General features: G+C 30.8%; 1 protein-coding gene across 5 annotated transcripts in view; it reads right to left on the reverse strand.

Moving 5' to 3' along the window:
- LOC121120819 (uncharacterized) overlaps window positions 1-16,689 on the reverse strand; it is a 79,984-nt gene that overhangs the window by 49,177 nt on the left and 14,118 nt on the right. For 3 of the 5 annotated variants that reach the window (XM_040715740.2, XM_071889241.1, XM_071889249.1), the window contains exon 1: window positions 6,369-6,512. The exons of 1 other annotated variant lie outside the window; for it this stretch is intronic. The gene's annotated coding sequence lies outside the window, so the exon portion shown is untranslated. Of the gene's footprint in view, window positions 1-6,368; window positions 6,513-16,689 lie in introns of those variants that run through there. One more of the 5 variants, XM_040715701.2, reaches the window with a different exon arrangement.

Genomic DNA, 16,689 nt, shown 5'->3' on the forward strand with positions numbered 1-16,689 from the left:
ACAGTAATTTTTCCAGGATACAATGATGTCTCGTGAAGAAGCTCTTTTGGATTGCTGCCTGACCAATAGAGCATATCACTGAAGATGATTTTGTGATACAAATCAATTATTTTTTATTATAGTTATTTTGAAATAATTTGCAATCGTTGATCAATTTTATTTAGCTCCATGTTGAAATTTATACTAATGAAGTTTAAAAATGTCAAAGGAAAGAAAAAAATATGGCGCCATTTTTTCTCTTATAGAAAAAAAAATTGAAGCATCCCTAATGAAAACCCCTTAATATGTATTGAATATTCTTATAAGAACTTCAAACAGTTTTAAGGACTATATGATATTCAAGATAAAACTACTCAAGTTATGTTGACATTATCCGTAATTCATTCTCCCTCAAATTATTTGACGTATTTCAATCAAAGTACATAAGACATGATTATGAGAGATAGTATATACACATAAAAAATCTTTCTTGGGCCATTATTTCACTAACTACCTCTACAAACAAAAATCTTCAAGTATACTCTATCTGCCTAATAGTACTTAGTAGGATATTGATGATATCTATCAGTAATTCTATGTGTGTACACAGTGCAGTTATAGTTCAGACTGCGAGAGACTTAAATTCCAAAGATGTATTGGATTGGTAGCAAGGTTCCTTGCTTCAGCAAAATCTTCCTAAGAGATTCATCTTGATCCTTAGTGAAGTGTATCTTAATCTATGACCAGGGTACAAGAAGGGCAAAAATATTTTCTAGAAGTTTATCTCATATGTGTTATGTACCAAGACCAACTGTTCTTGCAGACAAGATAAAATCTCAAGGATATGATCATTTTCTTTATAAATCGGTGAACAATTATCAATTATTATTAAATAATAATTCCATAGTTGGAAGAATTGGTAAACTACTAACTGATTTTGCCCTTTTTTCTATTTCTTTTTTTTTTTCAGAGGAGAAATTGCGAGATACCATAAAGGTATCGACGTACCCAATGTATTTATATCAATAATTCTAAGAATAACCAATCATTATGTAATAACATTAATAAGAATGTGTTTTTATTGTTTTGCTATCCTTAATCTGTAAAATGTAACCTTAATCCGGATCCCACTTTATTTAAGTCCAAACTTCGGGTAAAATCCTCATAAAATTCGATACAAGCAACCGACTAATTTTAGTTTCACATTTGGATCAGGAAAGATCGAGAATCAAAAACTTACTGGAATATTTGCTTCTAAAGATCTAAACTGACACGGATTCGAGAAAACGTGGATCTGTCCTATCTTTAGTTCAGCACTTCTCCCACAAAGAGATTGTTGCTCGTAACTCAAGGCTTAACTGTCTATATTTCATGTCTATCTAATCAATATGCGAATTATAGACATAGAAAAAGACTTTCAATCTTCTCCCACTTTCTTTTTCTTTTCTTTTTTGTCAGTTTGAGGCTCTCTCATTAAGTTAAATATATTTGACATGTCCTTTTTAAAGTATATTTGCTTTTATCCGTGTTTTTATGCCATTGTTTGAGATAGATCAGTCCCTCCTTCTTATTTTTATTGCTTGATTTTTCAATTTTTATGTTCCTCAATGTCTCTCATTATGATCATTCTAATCCACGGAGCCTTTTATCTATTGATAGCTACATTAATTCATCCAAACATTTTCAATATAATTAGATATATACGTTTATATACAAGTCAACCAATGTTATCCTATGTCATCATTGCTTTTTATTATATGTTTGATGAGCTACTGCATAACTTGCATAGTGAATCAAAGGTTTCAGCTTGAATCAGTTCAAACTGAAAAAGCTTGTGCTGACTTCAAAATGGCACAAAAAGTTAGAATTTTGGGCTCTTGGATTGGAGCCAGCAGCGTGGAAATGAATCTGCAGGATATTTATACAAGAATGAAGAAAAAAAAAACTTTGTATCCTCTCTAAGTTTGAACATATGGAATAAAATCAGGGCCTGGAATATATATATAATACCAAGTGCAGTGGATCTACTTTCCGTAAGTCCATTTGAAATGTTAACATTCTTGAAAATATCAAAGATGGAACGCACATTTTTCGAATTTCACAAGAAAAAAATATCTCCAAAAATAGAATCAATATCCATTTAGAATATGGAGTCCTCGGTATTCACAATTTGTTTGATATTTGGAAGTCTCTCAATTTCATCTGGATGTGTAAACTATCGTACCGGGAACATTTCTGGAAAGAATATCTTAATCATATTTTGATACGGGGAAGTAGTGGTTTTTTAGATAACCCACGGTATAGTATGAATACTTTAAATATTTTCAGCTTGAATAAAAAGTTTTTGTGAAGGATCTAGAAGCAATTTGGTAGAAAGATGATCTTTCATTGAAATGGAAGCTGCCAATGAGGGGATGTTTAAATAAAATAAGCATAGCTATTATATGCTCTGATATCGAGGGGATGTCATATCATCTAAGTAATTGATCAATCATATTGTCTCTAAACTCTTATCTTCGATCTTCGGCTCTTACAGGAATCTCTAAAGACCAATTTTCCCTTTCAGATTGAAAATTTCATCGATTTCAACGGCCTTTCTAAGGAACTGTTCCAAAACTCCTTCTCTTCTGTCCTTACAAAATTATTTAAAAAGACAAAATATATCACAACGAAGCCCAGCAAATTGTATAAATGCTATAAGAGTTAAATTCCTAACTTCTCCTGAAAAATGGTTTAAATATTGTTTACTAATAGCCACACTTGAAATCGCTGACAAGTTTTTCAAAGACGAAAGGAACTTAAAAAATTTTCTGCAAAAAAAAAAAAAAAAAAAAAAAAATGCCTGAAACGACAGATCACATGGTGTGGGAATGCATCCAACTACATTTGACATACATAAACTCATTGAAGAGCGACAAGGTAAAAAAAACTTGAAAATGATTGACTTTCTGACAAACATTAAAGCCGCTAAAATTGACACCATGATCACCAAGACACAGTATAACTAAGGACTATAAAAGGCAGTAACATAAATGTCTACAAATTCCTATTTTAACTTTCTACTAGAGTACTTTAAATTGCAATTAATTTTTAATTTAATATCGCTTTGAACTTTTTACCTGAGATGTTTATTAAGATATATTTGATGTGATTTCGTTGTTTTTGTGGTTTTAAATACCGCTGAATAATTTTTAATGGTATGAAGAATGTTTTCTAATAAAGGTCGAGAAAAAAATGTTGGTATATGTACAAAGTAAACTATTTTATGATATAATAATGATCAAAAGATTATTTAAACTATTATGTGATGAATAAAATTATATGAAAACCACTCAAAAATATTATTTTTTTATATAATTATTCAAAATTCATATTTATATAACCGTCGTTACCTTTAATGTATCTTACAACCTTTCCTCTGAAAAGAAACAAAATCATTTGGTATTTAGGAGATTCTTCTCAACTGTGGAGTTAATTATTCCATCATTGTTGATCATTGTTCAGAGCCAATACAAACTCAACCAATCAACATTCAGAGGAGAAATCGACAACTGACAACAAATTTTAGTTTAAATTTTTGTGTTAGTTATCTACCACCAATAATTTTTCTTCAAAAATGATTTGTTTTTTGCATTATAACTACCTCACAGCCATAAATCTCCAATGAAGTCTCTAGACCACTATTTTTTTTTTTTAATTCATAATAATACATTTCGTATAATTTACAGGCGCTATATTATACCCCATGTAAGAATATCTCTAACACTCGCCCGAGCAACGCCGGGTAATCCTTTGGCAGTTTTATTATAGAACACACTTCTACTTCATAAATAGTTAATTAATGAGTCAATACATATAACTCATATGTACTTAGATATGAATTGCAAAGTAATAAATACTAGAGTAGGACGTGTCAATGTATACATTGTACATTTGTTAGTAGGTATGTCACAAATTGGTCTGCAGCGATCGAAGTACTTCATTAATTACTTTGCATATAAAAAATACATATTTACATAAATTCAATTCTATAAATTAATATTAAACCTGATACAAAAACACGGATCCTCTTTTGTGCAAGTATTGATTCAAAACGAGTGACTTGGATACGAAAAAAACATCTCCGTTATACAAGAGAACTATCGAGGATGGACGAGCACATAAATTGGACATACTACAAGTAGTGTATGCCCTAAAACATAGTCAAGAATCTTGAAAATAGAAATTATACAAAGATGATAGGCAGATTTGTTAAGCAAAGTTGATTTCTTGCCAATTAAATGATTCATGGAATATACGATGCACTAAAACACTCTTTTGCTGTAATCTCCTTCATCTGTTTTTCATTTAGAGGGAAATATCCCAACGAGTTCGAGAAAAGTGCACTTTCCAACTACTGGTCTTATTAAAATTATTTATATACGTTTAGTTGTTACACGTTTGTAACGTGGCTGTTTCAAAAATTTAACTTTCCGTCGATCGAAATGGGTAGTAAAAATAGTAAATACTAATTTTATTATGTTGGATCGATTCTAGGACTGATTTCCTAATCAGTCTTTTCCCCCTTCCTTTTAGTCTTTTATTTTTATGGTTCCGATCTTTTTTAGGATTCAACGGTCCTAAGGAACGATTAGTTGGTCCTTCAGCCTTTAAACTTTCTCCACTCCTAACTAAAATTAAAGGACTATGGGCACCCTTGATAGACTATGGCTTTTTGCTTGCAATCTATAGACCAATCGTCTCCCCTCTCCCGATTTCGATTTGCAATTTTTTGACAAAAATAAAAAATTATCGTAGTACAAATATGATTTATGCAGAGTATTTAACTTCATATAACGATAATGTCCCGATGTTCATAATTTTACAACACAACTGACATATCAATAATGATTCATCTAGATTGAACTTTAAATAAAATCAATTCAGACCAATTTTTTCTAAGACCGATCCACATTGAATTATTTTTTCTGAATAATCTAGACGACCAAACTTCTTTAAACGATCGAATTAGTTCGGTCCACTAAAATTAATAATGGTATCAGACCAGTACAGGACTTTCAGATCAAACACTAGTATTTATTGTATACATAAAAAAAAATCTATACAGCCTATTACATAGATATAATATATGTATATTACATGTTCTACGAGTATAACTGATATTTCTTCCATTTATACACATGTAGGCATTTTTATTAAGTCTAAACCCCTTGTTAGATACGTATCAGAATCATAAATAACTCCAAGAAGGAATCATAAAACTAATAAAGTAAAACTTGGAAGTATTTTTTTATTTCTCTCTCTTTATAATAACAAACAACAGAGGAATGCCACTCAACAATTTGAATTGATATTGTATTACACACAACTATTTGGCTCACTCTGGAGTATTTTTGTACACATATTAATTAAAAATTAATTAGGAATTATGCATAAAAGCTACAACAATAGTTTACTTTTATAATACCGCCAAAGTTAATTCAAAAATCAAACAATAACAACGAGAGACTTGAATTCTAAACTTTTAACTCTACATGGACTCGAATCCATATTATGAAGGCTTTTCCTTCAACTTGGTCTCACAATCAAAGATCCGATAGCTAAGACTTGGGGCTCGAAAGCTATTTTTACTGAGCTCGAGAAAAGTCCGAACATTATTAACTTCATATTATAATTTTGGACTTGAAATGAGCTTTAAAGAAATCCAAGAACTTGAACTGGGCTTTATGAAAATATTGAAGGACTTGGACTCGTGAGCAAAGACTCGACACTCGAATTGGGCTTGCAGCAAAAGGGTTTTTCCCCACATCTCTGAATATACATTTTATATTGTAGTAGTTCATTCATCTTTTGAGAAAAACCAAAGGCAAATGCCGAATAATTATTAGGTATCAATATCAAAATGAAATATGAGCATGCATGTGTACGACAATGATTATGGGTGACTATTTTGACAATAATGGCCTATAAATTACGGATAATCTCTTCAAATAAATAATAAAATAGCTATATTTTTAAGAGGAAATCATCTAATGGATTCGTGACCTTATTGATGGATTCAATCCCTTCGGTAAAACTACATAGTCATACATGGGATGAGTCTTTATCGTGTATTATATGTACAAGACTTTAGCTGTAAAAAAAAAGTAAAATATGTGGCGCTATTTGGCACTCCTATAAATCCAATCAAAATATCATTTTCATCAATCAATTTGTCAAAATACATTATTTTATAATGAGATAAAAAATGAAAGAATATAAAAGTTTCTAATATTATTATATACATATAATTGAATAAAATGTAATTTAGTTATTTTTTTACAAAAATAATGACATAAACTTTTGGTATAAAAGTTTTACAAAAATGGAAAAGGAAATTCGAGTCATACCCTTTTTCTCCTATATATTTTATAGTTTATATTTATAGATTGTAAAGTTTAACTTCAAGCACAACTGCACATATCCAAGCAAGGATTTAATTGTCTGACTCTACGGGCATGTAAATGGCTCACAACTGAGGGAAGAGACTATAGAGGGGGGGTGTTAAGAAAACAAATAAAAAAAAACAATTTTACAAATGAAGGGCGCTATGTGAAAGACATGCCGCATGCGGATAGCAGCGGAGTAGTATTACTAATAGTAGTTGAAGAAGAAGAAGAAGTTTTTTCCCCTTCTCTTATGATTTTTATTCTTTTTCCTCCCTCTCATTTTTGTAAAAAGGGAAAGAAGAGGGAAAAGGTGAAGGCGCTCTTCAGGGAAGAAGATTTTGACGTAATTTTATTTGAATTATTCATATTTGACGGTATTGGATGATAAATAGTATAGTTTGATATAAACACTATGGTGAAGGACTTCTACTTTATTTAATAATTTGCATTATGCACGGCTTATCTCACTCACATTGAAATTAACTCAGTATTTTGTTTTCAGCTGTCGATTATTTGCCTCTCTTCTTCTCAACACTATTTTTAACATTGATTGGTTTAATTTGAATTAGCTGCGGGTACTGTGAACCATTATCATAAACTATTATTGGATAATAATTCTATGCTTGGGAATAATTGAGCAACTATCAACAGGCTGTTTTTCTGTTTCTATAAAGGAAAGGTTATGATATACATTAAGGGTAACAACAGGAATGGGGTTGTCCAATTTAATTACAGCATTGTTTAACCATTTGAGTTTCGAATCATTAATTCATGGGATTATTTCCTTTTGATCAATTAAAATGTCTTATTTATTTTACATATATTCACAAGTGATGTAACTATTGACCATTGAATAATTCTACAGCCACAGACCAAGGTTAATAGAAATACAAGGTTAGACCTTCATGTAATTGTCCTTGCTAGAATCTGATTTATTTTACTGAATACTGCGCAAGACCAGAAGATTTTGACAAAACACGTAGCCAATCATAGTCTATGACGTCACTATTGCTAGCATTTTCAATTTAATGTGTCGTACCGACTCTTGACAAGATAAACAGATTTTGATGAAACACGCAACCACTCATCTATTATGACGTCAATATTAAAAGCGTTGTGAAAGTCAAATATCTGTTGTACACGCATTATGGTATAACCTCGTATTTTATTAACTTTGCTACCATCGTTGGATGGAAGAAAGTGTAACGACTACAAGTGAAGAGATGAATATAGATATAAAATCTCAATCCTAGCAAGAAAAACAGATAAATTGTAAACAATTTCTTAATTTTAATGCCTTAGGGGATGGCTATATGATATAGAGATGAAAAGTCATTTGGAGACTGTATATAAACTTTAATTATCATTACAATTAATACTGAAAAAAATAATAACAATAATCTTGTCTAAATCACTTGAGTTATCCCTTTAATCTAGATGCTAAAGTGAAGAAAAGGGTCAAATTCAAAAACAAGCATTGGGAGGAAAGTCAAGTTTGATAATATCAAATATGAAAGCACGACATTCTTATTTAGGAAGATATTAAATCATTGAAGACAAAGAAAACAACTGAAATGAAAACAATGAATGAAACAACTGCTGCGGGTCTCGATAATCTGAAAATTATGGGATAATGGACCAAAATACTTGAGAAAAATGTTGCAGGGCAATTATGTCAATGGGTGGAAATTAAGAATCATGGGGAAAATACAATTAAATTTGTCTTCAATAATATTCAAGTAGAAGAAACTGTTATTATTTGTAAAAGTGATACGAAAGTGTATTTATCAAGATGAGTTATTTGAGAGCTTCGGTTACTTCAAGTGAATTTTTCAAATCAAATTCGAGTAGCACCAGTAAGTAACGGGTTGAATAAAGATCTAGAGCAAACTAAAAAAGTAATGGATAAGGTTTTTCGATGATGTTTTTTTACAATGATCAAAAGTTCGAACCAATGAAAATATTTTCGAAGGATATTTTTACAATTCATGCTGCAAGACTTATTTGGCTTAATTAAACAAGGAAATTAATCGCCTCAAAAAATGAGAGTGATAAGTAAAGTAGAGGGCTAAGCTCTTGAATGGTGTGGCCTGTTAGTAGAAGTTTCAAAATCAAATGAGAAAGTTAGACTTTGCATTGATTTATAAAAGTTGAACAATCAAGTTTAACGACTAATTCATCAAATGAGGACTCCAAGAATTTTTTTCGAGCTTACCTCGAAAGTAAATATTTTTCACGAAAGGGGATACAAAACAAGGCAACTGAAAAATTGAATTAAATGAAAATTCAAAACATTTGGCGTTTTTTATTACTCATTGGGGAAGATATTGGTTTTAATACGGCACTTGTGGGGTTTGTTGGGACAGGGGACTCATATTGCTTGCGTGGAGAAGAATTTATTTATAATTTATCAGACTCATTTAATCTTTTAACAGTATCAAGTGATTTAGATCAACATGTTTGTAAAGTCAGAGAGATTTCGGAGAATTGCTGAGAGAGGAAGATTATTTCAAATCTGGATACATTTGTTCAACCAAGAGTAAAGTTTTGGGATACCATAAGGAAGTACAGAAGTTGAGCCTGATAAACTGAGTGTAATTAGTAAACTTTTTAATCAAAATTTAAGATCTTATAATTTTTTTTAGGATTTGTACGTTTACATCAAAGTTAAAAGAAGTAGCGAGACCTTTAGGAGAATTTTTATCATCGAAATTTAAATTTCTATGGACTAAGATGGAAAGAATTGAAATAAATTTTGAATTAACCACCTTTAACAACACACGTAGAGATAGATGTATTAAAAAGTAAGGGTTTACATCAAAAGCACAAAGAGGGATGGAAATTAATGCAATATATATCACGATTTTACTCTAGGTATGTCTAAGTAAGTCTTGAAAAAATTGGAGTGCTTGAAAATTTGAATAGGTGATGAATAAGTACCATATATTCTTGGTTAGACAACCCACCTCAAGGAATTTAAAAGAACATCAATAATCCCGCATAAATTTTATTCCCACATAAGGGAAATATAAAACGATGTATTGGTTATTAAAAAAAAGAAGAGTCGACATCATTTTTACTCTACATATTCCTTCAAGAGGGGAAATAAAGAAAAACAGGCTAAGCTGCATAAGTGATGATTTCATGTGTGTAGAATTCCATGTCTATATTTAGAGTTATAAGTTATAATTAACCTCTTATTCCCGTTTTAAAAGTTAAACAATAAATATGGGAGAAAAGGCGAAATTGATCAGATATAAACTTATGTTGACCATGTATCAATTTAGGACAGAATGGAGGAAAGGACAGGGTCATGAGATTCCGTATTTATTATCATGGGTGCTTGTGTCATCTTCAGAAGTTTAGAAAAATCTAAAAGGAGAAGTTGGCTGCCCCATAGATTAAGTAATACGGGTTGCAATGACCATAATGAGTCACCGGAATACGAAAGAGAATATTTGTAAGTAATTTTAGGGATTATGTCGATCTAGTAAATGCAGCTGAAACCAATCTAATAAGAAATTAAATAAAACTTGAAATGAAAATTTTACCTGAGTTAAGCACTAAGGAGGAATAGATTTAAAAAGAAATCGATTGGTAATTCTAAAAACTAAACAAAGATATATTCTTGAAAAGCTACATTATTCACATCAAGGAGGGGAACGAACAAAGCAAAGAGCCAGACAAACTATATACTTGCCGAGAATGAATATGGAAATCCAAGAAGTTAAAAAGTTATGTTGGAAATTTATCTTTAGCAAATGATATCCAAATCTAATGAAACCATCTGAAATTAGGTTGACTGACCTGTTTGAGAGTAAAGATACATATTACATCATTTATGTAGATAGATCATCGGGTTCCTCATACATTGAATAATTTGAGAGAGTTCCTATTTTAATGATATTATTGTAGTGGTAAGGGAGATATTTTTCGATACTGGAATTCCTACAAAATTGAGGACAGATCAAGGTTCAAAGTTTAATTCCAAAGAATTTTGGTAGTTTTGAAGAAGTGAAAAATAACATGGGAACTATCATCTCCTTATTATCTTAAGAGTAACGGACACGCTAAGATTATAGTAAAAGGAAGGAAAGCACTATTAGAAAAAGTAAATGGAAATCATGGGTCAACCTGAGTTTCTGCTCAAGTTACTTGAATTCCAATAAGCCCAGTTAGATCTAGTCCAACACAAAATTGGATAAATTATTTTACAATTGTCATAACTAAATCCGAGGATAGGGGGAGATGTAGATAAAAGAAAAAAATAGTATTATAACCGAAATACCATAAGGTAGAAGTGGGAACCAAAGTAATAGTCCAAAATTATAGAAATCCAAGATGGTCAGATGTAGGTGACTTCTAAAAAAGGAATCAAATAGGAAATCATTATAATAGTGTCCAATTAGAATCCAGGCAGATACTGTTGAGAAACCTGAGGTTTTTGAGAGTGCAACATAGAATTGATAAACCTTCAAAAGAATTTAAACTAAGGAGGATGATTTTGGGGTTCCAGGGGCGTTTGCAAGCTGATATATATATATTTTTTTTTTTTTGGGGGGAGTTTGCTTAGCTGTTTTTTTTCCCCGGCATAATTTAACCTGATAGCCTTTTTTTATTAAAAAAAAATATCCTTATTTTGTTTCCCCAATGACCTTTTTTTAGAAAATTAATCCTTAGCCCCCCTCCCCTCCCTGGGAACGCCCTGGGTTCTAGTAGTTCAATCAATAGGATAGAACGGAGCTCCCTCTGGGAAAAGGTACATACACGGTAGCTAGATATAAGTACGACTCATTAATGTATTATAGTGTTTTGTATTTAATGTAGTATTAACTGTTAATTTTATTTAAAGACAAATGAACAATTTTGGATCGAAAAAATAGATACGGATTATTGCATTAAAGTGATCATAAGAATACTAAATTCTATATTTGGTTGCAATTGTATTAACACAAGTTATTTTTAATGTAATGTCCCTATGGGAATTACTTCGATGTTGATCCTCAATTCTATTCCGAGTCCAGCAAAGACTTACACTTATAACTCTCGAGCAAAGACACATTGTTACTCTCCGTCTTTCATGATAATAAAAAAAAGAGTTATTACTTTATACTTAGATGATCTGTCTTCAATCAATAATTAAATAATAATGATAGCAGGTTAGGAAAATAAAAACGCCTGCTTCATTGTCTTCGTCTTTCATTAGCACACACAGTAGCTACTACTTAGATATTATGTCTTCAAGACTTAAATAATAATGATAATAGAGATGGAAAATAAAAACATTCTTCAGATTAGCAACTAAAATAAAAAAACCATGGGTTAAGGACATATTTTATACAACTCAAACAATGTACCCACTATTTGTGCCTTATTAATTACAAAGATGAAATAGACTATAAGATAGTTAGTTATGCAGGATTGAGGAGATATTTACACATACATAGAATATATTATTATATTCATAGAGAAAGAAAGAAGATGAAAATACTTATTTCTTTTTCTTCCGGCTCATCATAATTCATTTCTCTCGTTCATAATTCTTTTTTAATGTATGTAGGTACTAGTGTTGAGACTCGGTTCGAGACCGGGTTTTTTTCCGGTTCGGTCATAAATGATTTTTTTCTTGGACTGATACTTCGGTCCAGACTACGATCTCATACATTATACCAAAATAAACAAGGTTACAAGGTTAGTCAGCAAGGATTTTCAGTTTTCACTGAAAATTTACTAGACTAACCGATGACGTCATTGGGACTCCAAATACTTGAAATCCCCTTTAAATAATAATTGAAAAGCTTAAATATAGCTTTTAATAAATAAAGAATCAAGGGAGCAAAAAAAAATTAAATTAATAAATTTCGTACTTTATACGCATTACATTTACACAAACAAAGGTTCCCAATGACGTCACCAGGAAGAAAAAAGAGAGTGAGTGAATTAATACATCCCTGGTGTTTTCTACAGGATTGTCTTTTTGACTAACCTTGTTCTAATTACATGGGATGTTTCATCGTTTTCAAAACGTAGACCAATATTTTTTGACTCAATATATTATAAATGGACTGTTGTTTTTCATTGTCAAAGTTATGATTTATACAACACATGACGTCATTATAGTTCAATATTCACCATTTTGATACACAAAGGACGTCATCAACTATTAATCTATCGATTATCTCTAGACCAAATTTTAAATGAGACCGATCCAAACGTAATATTTCTTTGAGAACAATCCATACCCAACTTCGTTTAGGGACCGACCTAGAGTTTCGGACCGGTCTTGGATTTTTAGACCGAAAACCAACACTAGTAAGTACATACATTGTACATATAATATTACGGTTGTGAATTACATATATATTAATATTATTATACATATAAAAAGCATTTGATTAATCATAAAATATCTTTATGTATGAGTTTCTTCTCAGAATCCCATTTTCTTATAGGCCATGCTCTAAAATGCAAAAGAAAGAATAAACATTTGCTTAGCCCCCATATCAAAATATAAATATTTATATTATGGACATATTATTTATTAATACACATGATTTCATTTTAGCAGAGGCGTCCGCAGCCCCCCACAAAACAAACAAATTAAGCAAGCTTTGGATACTCAATTTTTCTAAAAAATTGTCATTTTTGGATTTTTTTAAGTTCTAAAAACCAAGCCCCCTACATCACAATGGTAACATATGTGGATGTATCCCTATTGTACACTCAGTCTCCATGAAGGAGGAGTATGGAAACATCAAAATAGTACTTGAACGATTGAAATACCACGATCACCAGTGGTTAATCTTTGTATATTTAAAAGTGGTGGATTTCCTTTTGGGTCAACAAGGAGGTTACACAAATTACCCTTCTTTCCTTTGCTACTGGGACAGTAGAGCTGACAAGGATCACTGTGTTAGAATGGAATAAAATAAAACCTTTTAATCAACATATAGTTTGTAAAACCTCATGTGATAACCAACAACTAGTGACACATTGAAATCTGCTGCAAATTTGCTAATAAAACCATTTAAACTAACAATAATGTATTATTTTTCTCTCGTAAATTAAGGATTTTTGGTAAGTGTTGTAGTATTTTTTCATGAAACACTTGATCAAAAGCTTGATTTGATTTGGCAAAATTAATGACAGATTTGGAATCAGCAGCCAGATTTAGTTAGATTCACTTTTTTTTTTTAAACATGCAAGAAAATTGTGTTGACATGTGAATTATATAACCTTTTTTTTAAATTTTTATGAAAGCTGAGATCCCAAGCCATACTTCCGTATTCAGTATCATATGCGCTTTTCAAGATCACATAAGAACGTATAGTTTTATCTGGATATAAAATGATACTGTATTGATAAATTGTTAATTGATTTTACAGATGTGAATCTAAGATTCCGTAAAGAATGCGTAAATATCCTTGAATTTAAGACACACAGAATATCGGCGACGCAAAAAGTGGGTCCTAATTTTTATGGTATGTTTATGAAAGGCTTTGTAATATCTAATAACGAGTTTATTGATCATCTATTTCAAATACTTATCATAAAAAAAGGTCGCTTCAAAAAAGCTCATCATCATTTCTTTTTTTCGCTGAAATGAGCAAACAAGTCTTTCAGAAAAAAAAATTGGAATTTTTTCGGAAAAAAATCAAAAAAATCAAAATTTAAAATTTCAAGAATTAAAATTTTTTGAAGAAAATATAGCTATTTGCAAAACATTAAATTTTTTGAAAAAAAAATCAAAAATCCATATCCATCAACAAAAAAATTAATTGAGTAAAAAATTGTAAAAAAATTCAAAAGTTTATAGATATTAAGAAAAAAACTAATTTTTGGAACAAATATTAAAAATGAAAAATTTTGGAAAAAAATTAAATATATTATTTTTTTTTTTAAAGTTAAAAAGTCCACAGCTAGTTGACAACAAATTTCTAAAATTATATCTCAGATAATAAAGAGTAGTAAAAAAATCAAAAAATCCATAGCAATTCACAAAAAAAATCAAATATAAAAAAGTTTCTAGTAAAAAATAAAGATTCCTTAATTTGAGGGGGGCTACAGCCCTCCAGCGGACGCCCCTGCCCGACCAAATTTTTCTATGAGACCGGTTAGTATCGAAATTAGAGTTCAGTCATATAAACATCATAAGGATCTCAGACCAGTCTAGGATTTCCAGACCGAATCCCAACACTAGAATCTATGCCTATTAATGTGTTATGTATGTAAATGAAGGGGAATTGTATTAATACATTATGCTCTTTGCAAATTACAATTACAAGTACAACCACGGCATGACATTCAAATATATTTATGTTTGAACAATATACATACATAAATGTATGTTGGGTGGGTGGGTGGGTTCTACTTTATGCAAATAATACTCTACATACATATATCAAAGTCTTTTTTTTTTAAATGGGTTATAAAAACAAAATGGGTTGTAATAAATCCGAACAAACTCAAAAAGAAAAAAAAAGTAGGCAGAAACAAAGACACCAAGTTTTTCTTTTCCTAAGTCAGATTGATCATTTTATTTTTCAATAAAATGATCAAATATTATAGCTAAATTCGTCAGACGCAATTTAACAATATTATTTGTTACTTTGGTTTTTTTTAAACAACGTAGCTCAATGGACAACGACGTGCTCTAGATAAATTATTCTCTTGAACTCAAAGTTCACGCCCGGTCGTTCCCAAAGAAGGAATTTGATTTCATGTATATGGACTTCAAAGAAGAATCATAGGTCAAATGAAGTAAATATAATACTATAACAAGAGAGGCTTGTCCTGTGTTGCCAAGAACATTAAGAAATTGAAATTAATTATGAACTCAACTGCTTCATGTAAAACAATAACAAAGACCGTAAAAATGTATGAATTATTGTCGCTGTAATTTGGTTTGTAGCTTTGTAGGTTGCACAATTTTTATTATGTTAAAAGAAGATAAAATATTCAAGTTGAACTGTCATTTCCTCATCTTTTATATTATTGCCAAAAATCCTTTGTCTTACTCTTCCTTTTCTTTCTTTTTTTCCATTTCTATGACTTATAATATTCTATTACAAAAAATTGTTCAATCTGCAGCGATTCCTGTAAATTTACGGTCTTTATTTTTTTGAATATAAAATAGTCGTTCGTAAGTAAAAAAAATCGTTTTTATAAAAATACAATTTTAAGGCTGTGATGGCCTTGAAGGTTAAAAAGATGTAATCAAACCCCTCTCTAGAACCTTATAAACCTACATAAAAAAATCAGCTAAATATATACATTGGTTTGGCCGTGATTCCCGGACACACATACATGCTCATTTAATATGTAGATAATGTGTTCTCTAAGTGCAAATTTTACACCAGGAGAAACCCTACAACCAATGGATGAAAGGACGACCAAGGATCCATTTCGTAAATTCTGCAAAGCGAAGAAAATTTTTAACGAAAAATTATAAAGTGGGCGTTTGTAGTATTTGAAGATATTAATACTTCACGAGAAAAATGTTTTTTTCGTTGCCAACTAAATTGAAATAATAATGGGTAAGACGGATGTCGTTTTGTGCTTTTTTTAAAGAACGAATGAACGGAAATAAATTAACAATTGAATATGAAAAAAGTGAACGGATCCAAGACTGGAATTGTCTCAGTGACTATTGGGGTCTATCTCTCGGGATATTAGAGTCACGTTTCCCCTGGATTTGTCGGGATTTTACACCGACGTTGAATGTCCGTAAAATCAAACAAATAATTATTTCATAATATAAGATTCTTTTATGGGACTAAGTCTATGAGAAGTTAAACACATATTGATGATTCACTTGCAATATAGTTCTGAACGGAGTATGATGTAGTGGCAAATGATGTAATAAGAATACACATGATTGGGGGGTATATGCTCAACGAAGCATCTAAAAGTTCTGTAAGAAAATTGTTCCATAGATTTAGACAGAAAAAAATTGATCTATGTATATATTGAAACCAAAGAAGTCGGTTCACAATTTTAAAACGATTAAATTTTGGTCCATGGTCTAAAATTGCGTTCTGGACCAAAATATAGGTCATACTTGATAAAGAAAAAATACGATAAGATTGAAGAGAAAAATGATATGGAGTGAAATAGATCAATGGACAGGCCCTCAGGAGAATCTATTCTTTTGAACTCAATATGCATAGGTTTTCGGCCCAGTCGTTCCTAGAGAAGGAAATATACTTAATGTGGGTTTTAGAGATCAAGGAAGATTCCTAGGTTAGATGGAGTAATTGTTATACGATAATGTTTACTTATA

This window comes from Lepeophtheirus salmonis, chromosome 1 (genome assembly GCF_016086655.4).
Source record: "Lepeophtheirus salmonis chromosome 1, UVic_Lsal_1.4, whole genome shotgun sequence".
Taxonomy (NCBI): Eukaryota; Metazoa; Arthropoda; class Copepoda; order Siphonostomatoida; family Caligidae; genus Lepeophtheirus; species Lepeophtheirus salmonis.